At 43.7% G+C, this 24,140-nt stretch overlaps 1 protein-coding gene across 2 annotated transcripts in view; it reads right to left on the bottom strand.

Annotated features, from left to right (window-relative positions):
* Positions 1-24,140, bottom strand: part of LOC124616764 — a 443,813-nt gene that overhangs the window by 204,266 nt on the left and 215,407 nt on the right. The gene's annotated exons all lie outside the window — the stretch shown is intronic.

Raw genomic sequence — 24,140 nt, 5'->3', positions numbered from 1 at the left:
AATGGTGGATATACACTGTACTAGTGCCGACATTGTGCATGCTCTGTTGCCTGTGTCTATGTGCCTGTGGTTCTGTCAGTGTGATCATGTGATGTATCTGACCCCAGGAATGTGTCAATAAAGTTTACCCTTCCTATGACAATGAATTCACGGTGTTCTTATTTCAATTTCCAGGAGTGTATATATATGTACTCCGCAGTATAGCGCATGCTGCACGCCGTTCCAATTAACCTGCCTGCCAGCCAGCAGACAGGCGCACATGGACACAAGTGGAAAGGGATGGGCGAGACACTGACTGACACGCGAGCAGTTCAGCGGCTGGGCCGAAGCCTATGCGACAGTTCTGCAGTTGCCGAGCACACCTGGGCAGGGTTACCCACGAGGTTGAACTAGCTGCGTCTGTGCCCAACTGAGCTTTAGGCCCTGTGATATATATATATATATATATATTTTTTTTTTTGCCCCGGCGCGAATTCCTCTCCTCTGCCAACCTTTTAATGTCAGAGTAGCAATTGCAGCTTACGTCCTCAGTTATCTGCCGGATGTATTCCAGTCTCTGTCTTCCTGTACATTTTTTACCCTCTGTTCCTTTCTCTAGCACCATGGAAGTTATTCCCTTACGTCTTAATAGACGTCCTATCATCCCGTTCCTTCTTCTTGTCGGCGTTTTCCATACGTTCTTCTTCTCGCCGATTCTGCGGAGAACCTCATTCCTTACCTTATCAGTCCACCTAAATTTCAACATTCTTCTGTAGCACCGCACCTCAATGGCTTCGATTCTCTTCTGTTCTGACTTTCACACAGTCTATGTCTCACTAACACACAATGCTGTGCGGGAAAGAAAGCATGTGACCACACTTCTGTATGAGACCGAATTTCTCAAATTGTAGTATCGTGGCATTATATATGCTGGAAGACGGCATGCATATCTTGACTGATATTGGAATGTAGGGTCTGTCAGTTTTGTGAGTATAAGACTCCATGCAACGGATATCGTCTTTCTGGTAACGTCTGCCTCTGCAGTTAGTTGAGCATATTGTAACAGTCTCACACTGCCGCGCGGGATTAGCCGAACGGTCTAGGGCGCTGCAGTCATGGGCGGTGCGGCTGGTCCCGGCGGAGGTTCGAGTCCTTCCTAGGGCATGGGTGTGTGTGTTTGTCCTTCGGATAACTTAGGTTAAGTAGTGTGTAAGCTTAGGGACTGCTGACCTTAGCAGTTAAGTCCCATAAGATTTCACGCACACAGTCTCACACTGACAAAACACACTCTTGACGAAACGTGTAGCTCTTCACAGTACCTTTTACATCTCTCCCGTTAATCGAAGTTCGTAAGAATTCCCGACAGACGAACAGTATCCAAGAACTGGTTGGATGAGGGTCTTAGAGGCGGTGTCCTTCTTGCGAGGATTACACTTCCTTATGATTTCCCAGTACAAAAGTGTTGAGGCTTTCGTGGCCACTTGTTGACGTACTGCCTGCAGGCTTTTCTCTCGGACCCTTGAGACGCTCTTTGTTCAACTATTTTTCAAACGTTTCGCCAGCCTGAGCGACTAACGAAATGTCAGAAAAACCATTTAACAAATGGCGGACGAAGTTTTTGAGGTAGAAGCCAGTAGGTAGTACGTGATTCTCCCGATAAATCTATATTTAGCACTTACGTTTCGCATGGCTAGATTTATGTGACAGTTCCACATTAACTCCAGACCGAAACTCCTAGATATTTTGGGGTAATTTCTGATAGCACAGTCAACCAATAACATACAAACTAAGGCAAAAAAAAAAAAAAACAAAAAAAAACAGGACATTACGAAGGAGTTTGCAAATTGGTCATAAACTGATATTCACACAGGTATCGACGGAAAATGCAAAATTGTAAACTTTGACGGCCGATGCATGAACGTGTGACGTACCAGCGCAATTTCACCGCGCAGCTGGCTAGGATAGTAAATAGGGGATATTTTGATACCAGGGCATAAACTCTTTCTTAATTAAGTCCTTGTGCTCATCTGAACGATGATTATGCATCGCTTTTACACTAGGATCCAAAAGATGAACACAACAATAGAAAGAGTTACGTTACTGGCAGCTAAGTGGCATACATACTCTCCACTAGGTGATCAAGATCTCTCAGTATTACTTTAGCGGGGACTGCTTATTTAGTACGCAGCCTTTATGCTATTTATCTTGTAGATAAGATTACACGTCTTTCACAAGACAATGTTTATTATTGTTTTTAACAAAACATGTTTCTCCTGATTGTTTTAGGCATATTCTACGACCTACAAAGAAATAAAATATGCGATTGTTAGCCTAACAATATATATTTGGTTTTGAGACATGTAGAGTTTCATAGCGGCACTATCGTTACTTAAATATTAATATAAATATTGTTACAAAATGTTTGCTAGGAGTAATCGGCGAATCGCTCGATATCTGAATAGCACCGATGCCACTTTTGGACTATATTGGCAGGAATGGGTGAACCATGACCGAACACTACGTCGAGAAGGAAGAGATCGATCTAGACTTGCAACTGGTGCTTCATTGACCATATGAAACCTTTAATAGGCGGCTCACAGAAAGCCAGCTCAAATCACGGCGCCCCTTGCGCCGACTACCATTGACTTCTGTACGTCAAAAAGCCCGTTTGCAGTGGTGTGGGGCCCATTCGGCCTGAAATCTCATTGACAAGAGTAGAATTGTCTTCAGTGACGAGTCCCGCATCGAACTGAGCCCCGACGACCAGCAAAGACGTGTTCTGAGACGCCTGGGACAGCAGTGGTATACCAGCCTGACTGTTGCCCGCTATACGGCTCGGCAACCATGAATGATGGAGGGCCATTTCATTTCACTGCAGACCACTTTGCTTGTTATCTGCGGCATCCTTACAGCACAGCAACACGTCGACGATAATCTACAACCTATTTTGTTACCCTTCATGGCAAGCCATCCTCGGAATACATTTCTGCAAGATAATGCCCGCTCTCAAACTGCTTGTCTGCTTGTTTGCCAAACCATACCTTGTCCAGCAAGGTCGCCGGATCTCTCCCCAATTGCGAATGTTTGGAGCATAATGGTAAGGGCCCTTCAATCAGCTCAGGATTTTGACGATCTAACGCGCCAATTGGACAAAATTTGGCTGAACGGTAATTATGCCTCGCTGACAGGCGCGTGAACATTATATGCTTATATGAGCACAGTGAACACATTATTGTGGCCAAGATAGATACGAAGCCCACGCCTACCACAGTAGTACAAATTTATATGCCAACTAGCCCCGCAGATGACGAAGAGATTGATGAAATGTATGATGAGATAAAAGAAATTATTCAGATAGTGAAGGGAGGCGAAAATTTAATAGTCATGGGTGACTGGAACTGGATAGTAGGAAAAGGAAGAGAAGGAAACGTATTAGGTGAATATGGAATGGGGTTAAGGAATGAAAGAGGAAGGCGCCTGGTAGAATTTTGCACAGAGCATAACTTAATCATAGCTAACACTTGGTTCAAGAATCATAAAAGAAGGTTGTATACATGGAAGAAGCCTAGAGATACTGGAAGGTCTCAGATAGATTATATAATGGTAAGACAGAGCTTCAGGAACCAGGTTTTAAATTGTAAGACATTTCCAGGGGCAGATGTGGACTCTGACCACAATCAATTGGTTACGAACTGTAGATTAAAACTGAAGAAACTGCAAAAAGGTTGGAATTTGAGGAGATGGGACCTGGATAAACTGAAAGAACCAGCGGTTGTAGAGAGCTTCAGGGAGAGCATTAGGAAACGATTGACAAGAATGGGGGAAAGAAATGCAGTAGAAGAAGAATGGGTAGCTTTGAGAGATGAAATAGTGAAGGTAGCAGAGGATCAAGTAGGTAAAAAGAGGAGGGCTAGTAGAAATCGTTGGGTAACGGAAGAGATACTGAATTTAATTGATGAAAGGAGAAAATATAAAAATGCAGTAAATGAAGCAGGCAAAAAGGAATACAAACGTCTCAAAAATGAGATCGACAGGAAGTGCAAAATGGCTAAGCAGGGATGGCTAGAGGACAAATGTAAAGATGTAGAGGCGCATATCACTAGGGGTAAGATGGATAGTGCCTACAGGAAAATTAGAGAGACCTTTGGAGAAAAGAGAACCACTTGCATGAATATCAAGGCCTCAGATGGAAACCTAGTTCTAAGCAAAGAAGGGAAAGCAGAAAGGTGGAAGGAGTATATAGAGGGTCTATACAAGGGCGATGTTCTTGAGGACAATATTATGGAAATGGAAGAGAATGTAGATGAAGTTGAAGTAGGAGATATGACACTGCGTGAAGAGCTTGACAAAGCACTGAAAGACCTAAGTCGAAACAAGGCCCCAGGAGTAGACAACATTCCATTAGAACTACTGACAGCCTTGGGATAGCCAGGCCTAACAAAACTCTACCATCTAGTGAGCAAGATGTATGAGACAGGCGAAATATCCTCACACTTCAAGAAGAATATAATAATTCCAATCCCAAAGAAGGCAGGTGTTGACAGATGTGAAAATTACCGAACTATCAGTTTAATAAGCCACGGCTGCAAAATACTAACACCAATTCTTTACAGACGAATGGAAAAACTGGTAGAAGCCGACCTCGGGGAAGATCAGTTTGGATTCCGTAGAAATGTTGGAACACGTGAGGCAATAATGACCCTACGACTTATCTTAGAAAATAGATTAAGGAAAGGAAAACCTACGTTTCTAGCATTTGTAGACTTAGAGAAAGCTTTTGATAATGTTGACTGGAATACTCTCTTTCAAATTCTGAAGGTGGCAGGGGTAAAATACAGGGAGCGAAAGGCTATTTACAATTTGTACAGAAACCAGATGGCAGTTATAAGAATCGAGGGGCACGAAAGGGAAGCAGTGGTTGGGAAGGAAGTGAGACAGGGTTTTAGCCTCTCCACGATGTTATTCAATGTGTATATTGAGCAAGCAGTAAAGGAAACAAAAGTAAAATACGGAGTAGGAATTAAAATCCATGGAGAAGAAATAAAAACTTTTAGGTTCGCTGATGACATTGTAATTCTGTCAGACACAGCAAAGGACCTGGAAGAGCAGCTAAACGGAATAGACAGTGTATTGAAAGGAGGATATAAGATGAACATCAAAAGCAAAACGAGGATAATGGAATGTAGTCGAATTAAGTCGAGTGATGCTACGGGAATTAGATTAGGAAATGAGGCGTTTAAGGTAGTAAATGAGTTGCTATTTGGGGAGCAAAATAACTGATGATGGTCGAAGAAGAGAGGATGTAAAATGTATACTGGCAATGGCAAGGAAAGCGTTTCTGAAGAAGAGAAATTTGTTAACATAGAGTATAGATTTAAATGTCAGGAAGTCGTTTCTGGAAGTATTTGTATGGAGAGTAGCCATGTATGGAAGTGAAACGTGGACGATAAATAGTTTGGACAAGAAAAGAATAGAAGCTTTCGAAATGTGGTGTTACAGAAGAATGCTGAAGATTAGATGAGTAGATCACTGAGGCGGTATTGAATAGAATTGGAGAGAAGAGAAATTTGTGGCACAACTTGACAAAAAGAAGGGACCGGTTAGTAGGACATGTTCTGAGGCATCAAGATCAAGGGATCATCAATTTAGTATTGGAGGGAAGCGCGCAGGGTAAAAATCGTAGAGGGAGACCAAGAGATGAATACACTAAACAGATTCAGAAGGATGTAGGTTGCAGTAGTTACTGGGAGATGAAGCTTGCACAGGATAGAGTAGCATGGAGAGCTGCATCAAACCAGTCTCAGGTCTGAAGACCACAACAACAACAATGAGCATTTGAGCGAGGAAGTGTAGTTGGCCTCCAAGAAACCGGTTAGACTAATCAGTGAATTGTTCTACGCTTGAATAGGAGCCATGCCACCGTTCGATGATGTTGGCAGGAACGGTTGAGCCATCGCCCAACACAGCGTCAAGGAGGAAGTGGCCAACTCAGAGAGACGACAGAACGTGATGACCGAGCAATCGTCAAGGAGGCACTCAGAGCCGCGGATTTATCGTTATCATCCATCCGACGTGCAACTGCGGTCTTAGTGATCACAAAGACTACCAATAGGCTGCCCACAGAAAGGGGAATCAGCCCACGGCGCCCCTTGCACAGGCCGCCTCCGTCACCAACAAGCCCGTTTGCAGTGGTGTCGAGCACATTCGACCTGGAATCTCACTGACTGGCGGAGCCCCGATGACCAGCCCCTCCCCCCCCTCTCCCAGATGAAGTTGGCATACCAACCTGACTGTCACTCGCCGTAAGCCCCGACAGCCAGGAGTAATGGTCTGGGGTGTCATTTCATTTCATAGCAGAATCTCTTCGGTTGTTGTCCATGCGACCCTTACAGCACAGCGACGATATTCTACACCCCATCCTGGGAGTACATTTCAGCATGATAATGCCCGCTCTCACACAGCGAGAGTTTTTACTGCTTGTGTGCGGGCTTGCCAAACCCAAGCAAGGTCGACGGATCTCTCCCCAGTTGCGAACGTTTGCAGCATTATGGGCAGGGCCCTCCAATCGGCTCGGGATTTTGACGATCTAACGCACCAGTTGGACAGAATTTGGCACGATATGCCTCAGGAGGACAACCAACAACTATGTCAACCAGTGCCAAGCCGGATAAATGCTTCGATAAGGGTCATAGATGGACCAACGCGTTATTGACTTGCTCAACCTGTGAAACTCTTTCACTTAAGTATATCAACTAATTTTTCTGATATTGTAGGCCGGCCACTGTGGCCGAGCGGTTCTAGGCGCTTCAGTTCGGAACCACGCGGCTGCTACGGTCACAGGATCGAATCCTGCCTCGGGCATGGATGTGTGTGCCGTCCTTAGGTTAATTAGGGTTAAGTAGTTCTAAGTCTAGGGGACTGATGACCTCAGATGTTGTCCCATAGTGTTTAGAGCCATTTGAACCATTTTTGAAATTGTAATCATTTGTTTTTCTGTACATGTACATCACTTCTACCAGTTTCCATCCCGTTCAGATAATGCCTTCGTAGTGGGTCTTTTTCTTGTCATGGATTGTATTTTTCTCTGTTTACGCACATTACAATTTTTATTTATGTTTTGGATCGGCAGGCAGTTCATAACAAGCTTTTATATACATTTGCTCTTATCCGTCATCCAACAATGGTTGCAGTAGATATCATCATCACGAGAAACTCTGAAGATGCGAAGCATCATAGTTGCGCGTGGTATGAGGTGGGCGGTGTGTGCCACGTTCTGTGCTTACGTCGACTCTCTCAGGAAAGCCATGTTGGGTAACAAGTGACACCGTGTGAAGACATCGGCGCTCCCTGAGTAACACGTTCTATTTGTGGGTTCTCATTGGAGTGGAGCCACCTTTGAAGTTCTTCAATGGTCTATTCTGGGAGATACACTTGCACTGGCTAGAGATTACGCCTTGTGCTTGAGTGGCACTTACGGCTGTAGCTTACTATGTACTCTGTTAATGTGGAACCGCCGTGTCGTCTAAACGGCGAGTGGTTTATATACAGAAGTGGTGGCAGTTGACCTTATTAGTTCCCTCGAAAGAAAAACAACATCTGCTTATCAAACAGAATGCAGCTGATCGTCATTAATAAGAAGACATCGTCAACATGTAATGCTTCAGGCGTACTCTACGGAATTATTACAGGATTGATTTTGTTCACTGTGGATAGTGACCCTTCTAGCTAATGTTTACACTTCGTACAATATCACACGTTAAAAGTATTAATAATTTGATTTTACCTGGAAGATTAGTTCCATGAGTAAGTTATGAAAAAAGCTACCGACTACTAAATTGATGACATTTTTCTTTCACACATTTCAATGCTTTTCTGTCACCGGTTTCGATCGTTTTGTTCCTCATCAGATGGCAACATGGTATTTACGGAACGAAACGTTAATCAGGTGTTGAATGCTTTCTGTGCCATGTTGCTAGCGAAGCATTCAAAAGCTGACTGACAGTGATTTGAAGTCGATAATGGCAATAAAGAGTGAAATTCACTTAGTGGTTGATAGCTGCTTCTGTAACATATAGTACAACCTCAGAACCGTCATAACATCATCTAGTTACAGAGCAGCTGTAGTCCCAAGGGAGTCATAAAGTAATTACTAGCATGTCTTCGTAATTTTATTAACCATCCCTGGAACCACCAACATTGGGGAGTGTGGACTTGCTGCGGTAGCGATTTATTTGCAGTCATTTTTACTGATTTCCACCTTAGCTGGTTCTGCCCTCTTTCAATGAGTTACATGATACTAGCTGAGCTAGTACATTTGCTATGTTATGTTGTCCTCCATTGATGTTTACCTCAACCGCGTGGGATTAGCCGAGCGGTCTAGGGTGCTGCAGTCATGGACTGTGCGGCTGGTCCCGGCGGAGGTTCGAGTCCTCCCTCGGGCATGGGTATGTGTGTTTGTTCTTAGGATACTTTAGGTTAAGTAGTGTGTAAGCTTAGGGACTGATGACCTTAGCAGTTAAGTCCCATAAAATTTCACACACATTTGAACATTTTTTTTGTTTACCTCACATTAAATATCACTATTTGTTATTGACGTCGTATAGTCATGGTACACTGGTTGCGTTTTATTTGAACTTGAGTGTCACTTGTTGTTGTTGTTGTTATTGTTGTAGTGGTCTTCAGTCCAGAAACTGGTTTGATGCAGCTCTCCACGCTGCCCTATCCTGCGCAAGCCTCTTCACCTCCGAGTACCTACTGTAACCTACATCCTTCTGAAACTCTTTACTGTATTCATCTCTTGGCCTCACTGTGAAGAGCGATCACCCTTCTTCTGTAGTGAAACTGAGAACGAGCACAGTCAGTGATTCGTTTACAAGTCCATATGTTTTTTCCTTCCCACTAAACTGCCCAGTAAATTAGGTTTTTCAGATATATTCTTCCCAGGATGTAACAAGACTGTAATATTTCTGGCTTTGAAGCCAACATATTCAGCTACTAGAAGCTCTTCTTAGAGTAGTTGAGAAGGCAGCAGTGGCAAGATGATGTAATGTAGTGTGAGGTACCGATGACAGATGGTTTGAAACTTTCTGGCAGATTAAAACTGTGTGCCGGACCGAGACTCGAACTCGGAACCTTTACCTTTCGCGGGCAAGCGCTCTACCATCTGAGCTATCCAAGCACGACTCATGCCCCGTAAGTAAAGCTGTGAGGACGGGGCGTGAGTCGTGCTTAGGTAGCTCAGATGGTAGAGCGCTTGCCCGCGAAAGGTAAAGGTTCCGAGTTCGAGTCTCGGTGCGGCACACAGTTTTAATCTGCCAGAAAGTTTCATATCAGCGCACTCTCCGCTGCAGAGTGAAAATCTCATTCTGCCGACAGATGGTTTGTTCGATACGGCTATCGTGAGAAAGACCGCCTAACCTGTGGCCCTCCTCCACGATTGGCTACTGTTTTCGGAAGTAGCGCGCCAAAATGACAAACTTCTGTTATTAATATTAGAAAAACTAAACAGTGAATTTACTTGCATTTCATACAAACGGATCTCGCACTAGCATGCTATCCTTCCATTATTTCAAAAGTGTTAATTACCAGCATAATAATAAACAACTGCTAAAAGAAAAGACAGGCGAAGCACTTCTGAGCTCTTCGGATCGTGCCTAACTTGTATGACGGGCTAAGTGGTTCAGCTGTAAGATCAGAGCTGGTTCGGCAGTGTCGGAGGACAGACACAAAATTAATTATCAATCTCTGATTGTTTGGACAGGTAACTGAGAACAGTTTGATAATAATTACGCAGTTCATTATTTCGTTTATTTTCTATGAAAGTGTAAAGAATTGAGATTATTTGTGATCCATAAAGTGGACTATAGTTGTGCGGTTTCTCGTATTCTGTTAATAAAAAGCGAGTGGTATCCCCTTTAAACATACTAATTCAAAATTTAATTATTTATACAATACCAGCTCCTCGCTAAGATTTTATTACAGCCTCAAGGTAACGGACTCACGACGTAAGTGGTGTTTTCTGCGCAAAGGCGAACAACTATAGAAGGATGCAAGTTGGCGAACGTTATTCAAAACTTATTCATTCCACTCAGGCGGTGGAAGCAACTAGGCACGCCACGTGTACTGCAGTCTTAATACAAATGAGATCAGTGATACGTCGTCTGTGGTGACTCAGAGCCGATATGAAGGAGGGAAATGTTCGTGGAAAGGGATTTATCGTACACACTTAAATCCCTATCGCAATATCTCTCTCTGTCTCTGCCTCTATTTCACTTGCCGTAAGATATACCACTTGGTCTTCGAACGTGTAGTTGTTTCGGGATGATGGAAGTTGTGACCTTCCCACCAATTCTCGGCGAGATTTGTTTTTGCTGTCACAGCTGGCGTGAATTCAGCACCACAGACCCGGGGTTACTTAAGAGATTTGGAAGCAAATACATCATCCGTCTAAAATAGTTCCGAGACTGATTTTAATCGTCTGTATAAGCGACTTTAGCGCACTACTTATGGTGGCAGCTTGAAGTAAGGATTGTGTACAATGGATGTTCAGTTGGGCAGTCAGTTGTACGAAGGCAGTGTTAAGTAGCGCACGTGCGACTACAGTGTGTGTCATTTCGTTGTTTCAAGAATTGCAGTGGAGCAATATATCTAAATCCAGTGTTCAAGACGTTCTCCAGAATGTTTTGAAGAAGAGAAAAGTGTATGCCAAGTTAGTTCTGCAAACCTTCACTCCGGAAGAAAAACAACGACGCATGGACTACTGCCGTGAAATAACAAATGCAAAACGCCGACAGTTCTTTTCCGGAAAAAAATCATTACGTGTGACGAGACTTGGTATCATCAACAATAACCTGTCGCAAAACGACAAAATGCAGAAATTCACATGAAGGCTCAACAGTTTGATGACATAGTCGACATTCGAGGCACTGTGACGTGTGAGTTGAAGAACATCCCAAAGTAGAACTTCTCTGACAGTTTGAGTTGGTTGTGAGTTGTACTCAAGTTCAAGGAGACAATGTAGAATACCTGAAGCATTAAACCTACCATCGCAACGTTTCTCCGCTTTTTATCAATCCAGTCTTGAATCTTTTTGGAATGACATGGTGTATACTTCTGTTTGTTCCTCGGCAATCTCCTCAAAGTCGTAGATACATAAGTTGTTCTTCCAGGTTCGTTACAGTTACTTTGCAATACATTTATACGTTGGATTAAAAAAATATAGTAACTTTTTAAATTCCGTGAATATCAGTTGAAAATTTTTAATTTTTTTGAGTTCTTGCTCCACTGGTTTAGAAATTATTTGTTGCCCTTCTGAATTATCACATCATCATCACCTACAACATGCCTGACAAACCACGCATTGTTCCTTTGATGACTAATACAATGCAAATATTTCTGTTAGTAGAACTTTTCATAAACTGATTTTGTTCTCAACATAACTGTCCATCAAAATGTTATAAGAAATACGCAATAGCTTTATTAGCTTAACATCATTTTCGATATTTCTTTACAAAGAGCACATTTATTTAAATTTAATTTAGCTTTAAATATTCCAACGGTACATAAAATTTGACTAGAATTTTTTCCTGAAGTCAGTTTTACAATTTAATATTGTTTTACTTCTTAACATGACATATTTTTAAACTCTGTTTTCATGTTACAAAAATGGCATCACTATTATTTGTGTGGATACACAATTTCAGTATGTTAGACTTAATTTCTATGAAGGCTAAACAGTTTTAAGAGAAGCTATAGTGCATTTCGTATACTCTGCACTCGAAACTGTGGACTGAAATACAAATTATCAAAAGGCAACAACTTTTTTGCAAATACATAGAATTCACTAGTGCATGTTCCACAAAATGTTACATATATTTGTATTTCCTATGAATTTAATTCATTTTTGAATTATTTATGTAAGATGTGGTCATTGTCTCCTAAGTTCATCAAGCCTCAGCCATACATAAATAGCTTATTAAATTGTGATATTTAATTACATATGTGATAGCAATCATGTTGTCAGAGGCGTAAGAGAAATTTCTTTCTTTGAGAAATATTCAATAGTACAAAGCGAAAATTACACTTTCCTGCGAGTATAAAGTGGAAGGATAATGTTCCACAAAGTGGAAGGATAATGTTCCGATACGTATTTTCTCATCTGCCGACATTTAACCACAAAAACAAAACATTGAACAGTGCGATACTCGGCCTACTCGTTCACTTCTTCTCAAAACGGCTCTGAGCACTATGCGACTGAACTTCTGAGGTCATCAGTCGCCTAGAACTTACAAGGGAACCTCCCCATCGCACCCCCCTCAGATTTAGTTATAAGTTGGCACAGTGGATAGACCTTGAAAAACTGAACACAGATCGATCGAGAAAACAGGAAGAAGTTGTGTGAAACTATGAAATAATAAGCAAAATATACAAACTGAGTAGTCCATGTGCAAGATATGCCACATCAAGGACAGCATGAGCTCAAGAGCGCTGTGGTCCCGTGGTTAGCGTGAGCAGCTCCGGAACGAGAGGTCATTGATTCAAGTCTTTCTTCGAGTGAAAATTTTACTTTCTTCATTTTCGCAAAGTTATGATCTGTCCGTTCGTTCATTGACGTCTCTGTTCACTGTAATAAGTTTAGTGTCTGTGTTTTGCGACCGCACCGCAAAACCGTGCGATTAGTAGACGAAAGGACGTGCCTCTCCAATGGGAACCGAAAACATTTGATCGCAAGGTCATAAGTCAACCGATTCCTCCACAGGAAAACACGTCTGATATATTCTATACGACACTGGTGACGGCATGTGCGTCACATGACAGGAATATGTTGTCGACCCACCTAACTTGTACACTTGGCGAATGGGTAAAAAGATTCTTCTACCTTGCCCGATTTAGGTTTTCTTGTGGATGTGATAATCAGTCCCAAAAAAGTGATGAAAACATTAGAGTTTGTCACATAAACTGCAACAAATGAATGCAACAGTTTCCCAGTCGCACAGTTTTCCCTGTGCTCTGTCAAAACATATGTTTTTAACGCTTTCAAATTTTTCCGTGTGTAGGCCGTCAAATCCTGCATATGCCCAAGCAAATCTGAATATGTCCTCGAATTTTGGAGAGCGAAGATGATTATGTGTGAGTGCCTGAACTTTGATAATTGTCTGAAAATAAATAATTAAACTTTTCGTTCGAGGGAAGACTTGAACCAAGGACCTCTCGCTCCGCAGCTGCTCACGCTAACCACGAGACCACGGCGCTCTTTAGCTTACAATTTCCTTGATGTTGCTTATTTTGCAGATGGACTACTCAGTTTGTATATTTTTCTTATTTTTTTCATAGTTCCACACAACTTCTTCCTGTTTTCTCGATTGATCTGTGTTCAGTTTTTCAAGGCCTATCCACTGTGCCAACTTATAACTAAATCTGAGGGGGGTGCGATGGGGAGGTTCCCTTGTTAGAACTAATTAAACCTAACTAACCTAAGGACATCACACACATCCATGCCCGAGGCAGGATTCGAACCTGCGAACGTAGCGGTCGCTCGGCTCCAGACTGTAGCGCCGTGAACCGCACGGCCACTCCGGCCGGCTCACTTCTTCTCACTTTACTTGTATCTGTTTGTGGTGATATGTGAAAAGTCTTGCGTACAAGATTGAGGACGGTCTCTCTGGGAGGCACTCTCGTGCGTGATACCTGAGTTGGTCGAACGGGATCGTAAACTAGGTCGCGTGTGTCATTATTGCGTAGACACTAGAATACGCCAGTTTTAACAGCTGTTGTGGATGTATCGCGTTGTAAAATTAGTGTACATGAATATAAACAACGGAGTTTTGTCTTCTTTAGCAAGCTAGCAATGCATTTGAAATTTTTTCGTTTCCGACTCGGCACTGACCAGACCAGGGTTACCTTTCTGAAACTGATACACTTGCCCTTTTATATCACACCTGTTAAATTGGTATCATCATCATTGTATGTATTGAACTGGGAGCTTAGAAACGATTGAGACGCTTCGTCCCGCCGTAATCCTCAGTGGTACACAACCCCAAAACAGGCCACAACAGTACACCCATCCCACCGCCGCCCCACACCGAACCCAGGGTTATTGTGCGGTTCGACCCATAGCAGTGAACCCCCCCCCCCCCCCCCCCTCCCGGGAACGTCTCATACCAGACGAGTGTAACCCAAAAAGTTTGTGTGGTAGAGTAACTATGGTGTACGCGTACGTGGAGATTGTTTGCGCAGTAATCGCCGAAATAGTGTAACTGAGGCGGAATAAGAGGAACCAGTCTGCATTCGCCGAAGCTGATGGAAAACCACCTTAAAAACCATCCACAGGCTTGCTGGCACGCCGAACGTCGACACTAATCCGCCGGGCGGATTCGTGCCGAGGACTGGCACGCCTTCCCCCTCGGGAAGCAGCGCGTTAGACCGCGCGGCTAGCCGGTTGGACCATCATCATCATCATCATCATCATCATCATCATGGTAGCACACTGTGTACACGTTGATGTATTCGACAACTCCTTGGTAAGTTCCCGGAGGTATGAGGCACCTGGTGTCTACACACAGGTCAATAAATTTGTGTAAATTAAGGGCTGGGGGCTTGGCCGCAGTGCTGGTACCCGATAGTGTCGCAGATGTCTTCCACTGGGTTCAGACCAGGCGAATTTGGTGGCCAAGAGATCAACGCGAGTTCACTAGCATGCTTCTTACATCACTGTAGTACGATTCTGGCCTCGTGATATGGACAGTTATCCTGCTGGAAGATACTACCGCTGTGGGGAAGATACCAAATATGGTGGCCAAGAGATCAACGCGAGTTCACTATCATGCTTCTTACATCACTGTAGTACGATTCTGGCCTCGTGATATGGACAGTTATCCTGCTGGAAGATACTACCGCTGTGGGGAAGATACCAAATATGAAATAACACATTTGTCACTATAATACACTGTCCTTTGAATCATGTAGTACAGTCATAAACAAGTTGCAGTATTTTAAGTTTATTTGGAACTTTGTCGACAACACAGAAAACAAATGTTTTGTGACGAAAGTAACCACTAACAATACTTCTTTTGTTGTATAGGATTTTGTTTACAGAACATCCGCGACTGAGATTCATGATGAAACTGAAAATATGCGCTTCATTCGTGGCTTTATTGTAATATACACACGACCGGTGTTGGGAAAACTATATTCCCATCTTCAGACGTACAAATTTACTGAAAAGAGGGAGGAAATATGGCCGTAGTTCTTCATTTCCCTCTCGGGCCGTATGATGGCTCTTCTTTCCGGCCACACACACCGGTCGCTAGTTTACCTTTCACGGCACGCTGCCCGCTCGCACAACTCGGTACCACACCACCAGCCCGCCTGTTCCACAGTGCAGTATGGCGTCCATGGCATGCGACCACCTCGCAGTTTCCTACGCGTGTGCGCTTTCCGTTGTTTGATTTTAGTGCATCTACATCTACATAGTTACTCTGCAACTCACACTTAAGTGCCTGGTACAGGGTTCATCGAACCATTTTAATACTACTTCTCTATCATTCCACTCTCGAATGGCGCGTGGGAAAAAGGCACACCTAAGTCTTTCCGTTCCAGCTCTGATTTCTCTTATTTTATTATGATGATCATTTCTCCCTATGTAGGTGGGTGTCAACAAAATATTTTCGCATTCGGAAGAGAAAGCTGGTGATTGAAATTTCGTAAATAGATCTCGCCGCAAAGAAAACTGCCTTTGTTTAAGTGACTGCCACCCCAACTCGCATATCATATCAGTGACACTCCACCCCTATTGTGCGATAACACGAAACGAGCTGCCCTTCTTTGCATTTTTCCGATGTCCTCCGTCAATCCAACCTGGTAAGGATCCCACACCGGGCAGCAATATTCCAGCAGAGGACGGACAAGTGTAATGCAGGCTATCTCTTTAGTAGGTTTGTCGCATCTTCTAAGTGTTCTACCAGCAAAGCGCAGTCTTTGTTTCGCCTTCCCCACAATATTATCTATGTGGTCTTTCCAATTTAAGTTGCTCGTAATTGTAATTCCTAGGTATTTAGTCGAATTGACAGCCCTTAGATTTGTGCGATTTATCGTATACCCAAAATTTATCGGATTTCTTTTAGTACCCATGTGGATGACCTCACACTTTTCTTTGTTTAGTGCCAATTGCCACTTTTCGCACCATACAGAAATTTTCTCTAGACCGTTTTGTAATTGGAATTGATCGTCTGATGATTTTACTTGAAGGTAAATTACAGCGTCGTCTGCAAACAATCTAAGTGGGCTGCTCAGATTATCACCTAGATCATTTATGTAAATCAGGAACAGCAGAGGGCCTATGACACTACCTTGCGGAACGCCAGCTGCAACCCCGCGGCAGTATTGGCACTTGCGCCAATGTTCCTGAATATTGGTGTGACCTATGCTACTTTCCAGTCTTTAGGAACAGACCTTTCGCTAAGTGAGCGGTTGTATAAGATTGCTAAGAAAGGCCTATTGCGTTTGCATACTCTGGAAGGAACCTGATTGGTACACCATCTGGACCGGAAGACTTGCCTTTCTTAAGTGATTTGAGTTGTTTCGCAACACCTAAGATATCTACTTTTATGTCACTAATGCTAACAACTGCTCTGGTTTCGAATTCTGGAATATTTACTTCGTCTTCTTTCGTGAAGGAATTACGGAAAACTGTATTCAGTAACTCCACTTTAGTGGCACCATCGTCGGTAACATTTCCATCGCTATCGCGCAGTGACGGTATTGACGGTTTTTTGCCACTGGTGTACTTTACATACGACCAGAATCTCTTTGGGTTTTCTACCATATTTTGCGACAATGTTTCGTTGTGGAAACTATTAAAAGCATCTCGGATTGACGTCCGCACTAAATTTCGAGCTTCCGTGAAACTTAGTCAGTCTTGGGGATTTTGCGTTCTTCTGAATTTGGCATGCTTTTATCGTTGCTTCTGCCACAGTGTTCTGACGTGTTTTGTGTACCATGGTGGATCAGTGGAAGTGCTTTCCACTTTTTCCCGGTTTTTCACACACATAGTTTGAAGCCTCCAGAAACATTTCATTTCCCTTCCCGTATTCCTTCTTTTCTAAACTGACTAACCTGATCGCACTTTCTTGGTTATGGTTGATTTGTAGATTAAAGGGACTAATCTCGGTAATGCTTCTAAATGAATTACCATCTATAGTTACTTTTTTACGATTCCATGTAGACTACACAGAAACATACTATATTTCCTTCCTTGTTTCAGTAGATTTGTACAGCAGAAAAAGGTAATATAATTTTCCCGAGACCGGTCGTGTGCACAATAAAATAAAGTCACCATTGAAGCGGATATTTTCAATCTCACTTCATTTGTTCGTTAATCTTGTCTGAGAGCTTTCTCGTAAGACTAACAACTGTGACTTTCACTTACTGCATGTTATACTGAAGCAGATAAATGTAACTCTAGTCCTCGAAATTGGATACATATTTCAGTAACGCACTGGGTTCAACAGAAAAATAAAATATTGTGGCTAAAATCGGAGTTCTGGAAGAAAAATATCCCTCACTTAGAAGATACAATCATGGAGAGCTCATGCTGAAATATCTGTTAATGATATAAGGTGTAACTTGTTTATATCAATAAAAGAAAGTTAATTTACGTCGATTAGTTTCATTTCTCGAGGTTCTCATTTTAGTTTCCTCTGCCATCTGTACAAACTTAGGGTCAAAGATATCGCACACCCTGTGTGTTATGGCCTGATGAAAATACCTTCAGCTATTCATTGCAAATCAGTGCAAACTGTTCGTAGAAGGGTAAAACTACATTACGGGGCGTGTCTGTAAAATAAGGTCTCTATTTTTCATACATAAGGCAGTTTCATTGACAGTGAATATTACGCTGATGGAAGGGTAGACGTTCAGCTATTTTTCGACTTAATCGTAGTTGCGATCGATGCACATTTGCATGCTCTGCAGCCGTTTACGATTTAGCTCCTCCCCACTTCTCCCGTCAGGTGCGAATTGCGTACAGTGATCCGTCTTTTTAGCGCCAAGGGCGCTAGCCTCATTGACATTCATCGTCAGTTATGCGAAGTCTACAGGTCACAACGTATGGAGGCCAAAAACGTGGGAAAGTGCGTCAGAGAGTTCAAGGACGTACAGACGTCCATGACGAACAGCGCTCAGGTGGGCCTTCGGTTTCGGCCGAAACAATTGCAAAAGTGAAGAAAGAAATGCTTGAAGATCGGCTTGTGACAGTTCGCGAACTGTGGCAACGGATTCCAGAAGTCAGTCAGATTACGACTGATAACATTTTGATCAAACATTTGCATTATCCCAGTTCGATTTTACAAAGAGTACTCTATGGCACTAGCGTGTATTAATCGTGAATCTCTCGCCCAGCGCCCGACTGGAAAAAAGCGCAGGTGACCCCAGTATATAAGAAGGGTAAAAGAACGGACCCGCAAAATTACAGACCAATATCCCTAATTTCTATTTGCTGCAGAATCCTTGAACACATTCTCAGTTCGAATATAATAAACTTTCTTGAGGCTAAGCACTTATGCCACGGATCAGCATGGTTTTAGAAAGCATCGCTCGTGCGAAACTCAGCTTGCCCTTTTCTCAAATGATGTACTGAGAACTATTTCTAGATTGCCGGAAAGCATTTGACACGGTGCCCCATTGCAGGATGTTAACGAAGGTACGAGCTTATGGAATAACTTCACAGATACGTGAGTGGCTCGAAGACTTTTTAAGTTATAGAATCCAGTACGTTGTCCTCGGCGGTGTTCATCAGAGACAAGGGTATCTTTAGGAGTGTCCCAGGGAAGTGTGATAGGACCACTGTCGTTCTCTATATAAATAAATGATCTGGCTGATAGGGTGGGCAGCAATCTGCGGTTGTTTGCTGATGATGCCTTGATGTATGGTAAGGCGTCGAAGTTGAGTGACTGTAGGAAGACACAAGACGACTTAGGCAAAATTTCCAGTCGGTGTGACGAATGGCTTGCCCTAAATGTGGGAAAATATGAGTTAACGCGGAAGATCAAACCTGTAATGTTCGGATACACTGTTACTAGTGTCCTGCTGGACATAGCCAATCGTTTAAATGCCTGGGCATAACGTTGCAAAGCGGTACGAGGTGGAACGAGCACGTGAGATTTGTGACAGGGAAGGCAAACGGGCGACTTCGGTTTACTGGGAGAATTTTAGGAAAGAGTGGTTTACTGCTCGAGTGTTTGGGATCCGTACCAGGTCGGACTGAACGAAGACATCGAAGCACTTCAATATTGGACTGCTAGATTTGTTACCGGTATGTTCGAACAACACGTAACTGTTAGGAAGATGTTTCGGGAATTCAAAGGGGAATCCCTGGAGGGAAGGCGACGTTCTTTTCGTGAAACACTATTAAGAAGATTTAGAGAACCAGCATTTGAAGCTGACTGCCGAACGATTCTTCTGCCGCCAACATACATTGCGCGTTAGGACCACGAAGATAAGACACGAGAAATTAAGGCTCATACGGAGGCATACAAACAGTCGTTCTTCCCTCGCTCTGTTTGCGAGTGGAACAGGATGGCTCTGAGCACTATGGGACTCAACTTCTGAGGTCATCAGTTCCCTAGAACTTAGAACTACTTAAACCACACACATCCATGCCCGAGGCAGGATTCGAACTTGCGACCGTAGCGGTCGCGCGGTTCCAGACTGTAGCGCCTAGAACCGCTCGGCCACTCCGGCCGGCAGTGGAACAGGAAATGACAAGTAATGGTATAGGATACCCTCCACCACGCGCCGTACGGTGGCTTGCTGAGTATCTATGCAGATGTAGATGCAGATTATCGAAAGATGTGGGTCTCCAAAATTCTCACCGAAGACCATAATCGACAACGCGTTGAAGCGGCCCGCAGATCCCTGGAGCGCGATGCAGAACAGGACGAGGACTTTTTGGATTCCGTTTTCACTGACAACGAAACCTGTGTACACTACACGACACCTGATATTAAGGAAAAGTTGCGGTAATGGCAGCATTCGAATTCGCCGAAGCCGCGAATTGAAAAGCGAGGTTCCGTGGTACTTGCGAGACGTGGTGGGAGAATTCTGTGACAAGTGTGTACGAAAAATGCCACAGTGCATGCAGATGTTCTTCGATCGCATAGCTGAAAGTAACATTCATTGTCAATAAACGTGTTTTCTATGTGAAAGAAAATTGGAGTCTATTTTTTCCGGACACGCCTCGTATACTGACTCCACAATTGATTCGGACAACGAGTCTCCTGGGTCTGTTACATCAAAAATGGCGACGCAAGGCGCAGTTCTAACCATTACATGACGTTTAGATGACTGCCTTCGGTGCATATCCGCCACCGTGTGCGGAGACGGGCGTGTCACGCAGAAGAAACTGTGGATCGGTCGGTCGGTACCGAGTCGTCCTCGGCAGCTGCCAGATGACCACTTATTCGTATTCCGGCGAGTTAGGGCGGGTGCCGTCATTGTCGCAGTTAAGCGCTTCGGAACGAGGGCATTCGCCGTCACAGCCGCCAATAGAGCAGGCGCGACCTCTGCGGGCAGCCTATAGACAGCTGGTTGCGCAGGACCCAATCTGCGCGAAGCACGGCCACTGTGGACTCGTGCGCGTGACGGTCTTTAAACAGGGCTCAAGTATGAGCTGGCACAGAGACGGGACGCGGGTACACCAGCGCGAAAAGGGACAAATGGTACAAGCCGACCTCCGGGAAGTACCGTATGGACACCGAAGGAATGTACACTGAGGGGACAAAAGTCGTGGGATAGCGAATGCAGATATACAGATGGCGGTAGTATCGTGTACACAGGTACAGATGGGCAGTGCATTGGTGGACTGTCATTTGTACACAGGTGATTCATGTGAAAAGGTTTACGACATGCTTATTGTCCCATGTCGGAATTAACAGACTGAACGCGTAACGGTAGCTGGAGATGGACGCATGAACATTCCATTTCGGAAATCGTTAGAGAATTCAACATTCAGAGGTCAACAGTTTCATTAGTATGCCGAGAATACCAAATTACAGGCATTACCTTTCACCATGGACAACGCAGTGGCCGACGGCCTCTACTCAATGACCGTTTACGTAAGTATATATATGTAGGTAGTAACTGTTCTCGAAAGAACAGATACCATTGATGATCTTGCAGCTTCTCTAGAATAAATGATAATTAATTGAAACCCTCAGCTGCCGACAGGTGTTGTTGATATACATCGATGGGAACAGCTGAAAATGTGTGCCCCGACCGGGACTCGAACCTGGGATCTCCTGCTTGCATGGCATGGCATGGCATGGCAGCTGTCCCCATCGAGGTATATTAACAACACCTGTCCGCAGATGAGGATTTCAATTCAAAAAATTGTTCAAATGACTCTAAGCACTATGGGACTTAACATCTTAGGCCATCAGTCCCCTAGACTTAGAACTACTTGAACCTAACTGACCTAAGGACATCACACACATCCATGCCCGAGGCAGGATTCGAACCTGCGACCGTAGCGGTCGCGCGGTTTCAGACTGAAGCGCCTAGAACCTCTCGACCACACTGGCCGGCAGGGTTTCAATTAATTATTTATTCTAGAGAAGCTGCAAGGTCATCAATGGTTTCTGTTCTTTCGAGAACAGCTACTATCTCCATATATATAGTTAAAGACTACCCAGCCATTGACTTTCGTCTATGCGAATGCGCACAAGTTGCCCGAACTCTTACGGGAATCGTCACCTCAGTGTGAGCGAGTAATGAGTGGATGGGCAAATATCTATTAGGTACATTACGTATGTAGACTGTGGACAGTAGGGAATGTGCAAGGGGTAAGTCCCTGCAGTCGCGCTATTCATCTGTGTCCTCGGTGGCTCCGATGGTTAGAGCGTCTGGCATGTAAGCAGGAGATCCCGTGTTCGAATTCCGGTCGGGGCACATGTTTTTAGCTGTCCCCGTCGAGGTATATCAACAGAACCTGTCGGCAGCTGAGGGTTTCAATTAATTATCGTTTACGTAAGTTGTCAGTGCTAACAGACAAGCAACACTGCGTGAAATAGCCGCATAACCAATGTGGGACGTAAGACGAATGTATCAATTAGGACAGTGAGGCGAAATTTGGCGTTAATTGACTACGGCAGCAGACAACGGACGCGAGTGCCTTTGCTAACAGCACGACATCTCCTGCAAGGCTCTCTTGGCCTCGTGACCATATCCGTTGGACCCTAGACGACTGGAAAACCGCAGCCTGGTCAGATGCGTTCCGATGTGACGATAAGAGCTGATGATACGGTCCTAGTGTGGTGCAGACCCCACGAAGGCATGGACCCAAGTTGTCAACAAGATAATGTGCAGGCTGGTGGTGGCTCCGTAATAGTGTGCACTGTGTTTCCAAGGAAAGGGCTGGATCCTCTGGTCCAACTCAACCAATCAACAACTGCAAAAGCCTATGTTCGGGCTACTTGTCCACTGCAGCTACTCGTGGAGATATGAATAGTATTATGACAACTGAAGAGGGGAGAAAGTCCTAAAGGTGTATCGGCATAAATATATGTATACATAAAAAAGAGTCTGGTTGCTGAATTTCTTAAAAGATTTAATCTACAGCCAAGGAGCTTAATAACCAGTAAAATGCATAAATTAAGATAGAAATGAAAGGTTTTTCCGTAGCTTGTACAGAAACTGGACACCAGTTATGACATTCGATGCAACGAAAGGGAACCAACCAGCCGAGAAGGGAATGAGACGGGGTTGTAATCTATCCCCAGTTTATTCAATCTGTACACTGAGCATAACAGAAACCAAGGGGAAATTTGAAAAGGGAATCAAACGTCGGGGAAAAGAATTAAAAACTTTGAGGTTTGCCAGCGACATTGCATTTCTGTCAGAGATAGGAAAGGACTTGAGCAGTTCAAACGAACGGATAGTGTCTTAAAAGAGGTTATAACATGAACACCAATAAAAGTAAAATACGGGTAATGCACGGTAGTCGAATTAAGTTAGATGACGGTGAGAGAACTGGATTCAAAAATGATATGCTGAAAGCAGAGTTTTGCATTTGATGGCCAAACTAGCTGACGACAGCAGAAGTATAAAAGGATGATGTGTAACCTCCCATTAGGAAGAAAATTTAAGTTTAAATAATGGGAAGCCTTCCTAAAATTACTTTTGTGCAGCGTAGCTGCGCATAAAATAATGTAATTACTCGTCGTACGTGCTCTCGACATCACAAGTTGACATCACAAGTTGCAGGATGGTATTTGACATACAGACATGGAAAACATACATTGAAACATCATCTACTACACCGAATGACTGCAGTTTTATCGCATTTACAGGGAATGTTCAGAGTTTCTAAGGGAAAACACACGTCGTTGCCATTTTGAAAAATTTCTTTTTCTTCCGATAGTGTAGGTTAAAAATTAAGTTTGAACGAGAGTCGAAACGTCGCGTCATACATGTTCGTAATACGAAGCTCGAACGCTACCCACACCACCAAGAACTCTAACATTTGGCACCTACTCACAGATACATAAGGCACACAACTGACACGTAAAACTTCTCTCGCGCTTTTCTCGGAATTGCCAGAATAGTACATCTTACTACTTGCATATTACACTGAAGAGCCAAAGAAACTGGTACATCTGCCTAATATCGTGTAGGAGAGCCGCAACATGACATGCCATGGGCTCGACTAATATCAATACAACTTGAAACGAGACTCGTATTGCTGCATGGAACTGACACCATGAATCCTGCAGGTCTGTCTATAAATCCGTAAGAGTACGAGGGGGTGGAGAGCTCTTCTGAACAGCACGTTGCAAGGAATCCAGATATGCTCAATAATGTTCATGTCTAGGGGATTTGGTGGCCAGCGGAAGTGTTTAAACGAACAAAAGTGTTCCTGGAGCCACTCTGCTGCAATTCTGGACGTTTGGGGTGTCGTATTGTCCAGGTGTAATTGCGCAATTCCGTCGTAATGCACAATGGACATGAATGGATGCAAGTGATCAGACAGGATGCTTACGTACGTGTCACCCGTCAGAGTCGTGGCTAGACGTATCAGGGGTCCCATAATACTCCAACTGCACACGCCCCACACCATTACAGAGCCTCCACCACCTTGAACAGTCCCCTGCTGATATGCAGGGTCCATG

Source organism: Schistocerca americana, chromosome 5 (assembly GCF_021461395.2).
Source record: "Schistocerca americana isolate TAMUIC-IGC-003095 chromosome 5, iqSchAmer2.1, whole genome shotgun sequence".
NCBI classification, from domain to species: Eukaryota; Metazoa; Arthropoda; class Insecta; order Orthoptera; family Acrididae; genus Schistocerca; species Schistocerca americana.
Note: the sequence above shows the minus strand (reverse complement) of the source record. Positions and strands in the feature narration are given on the sequence as shown.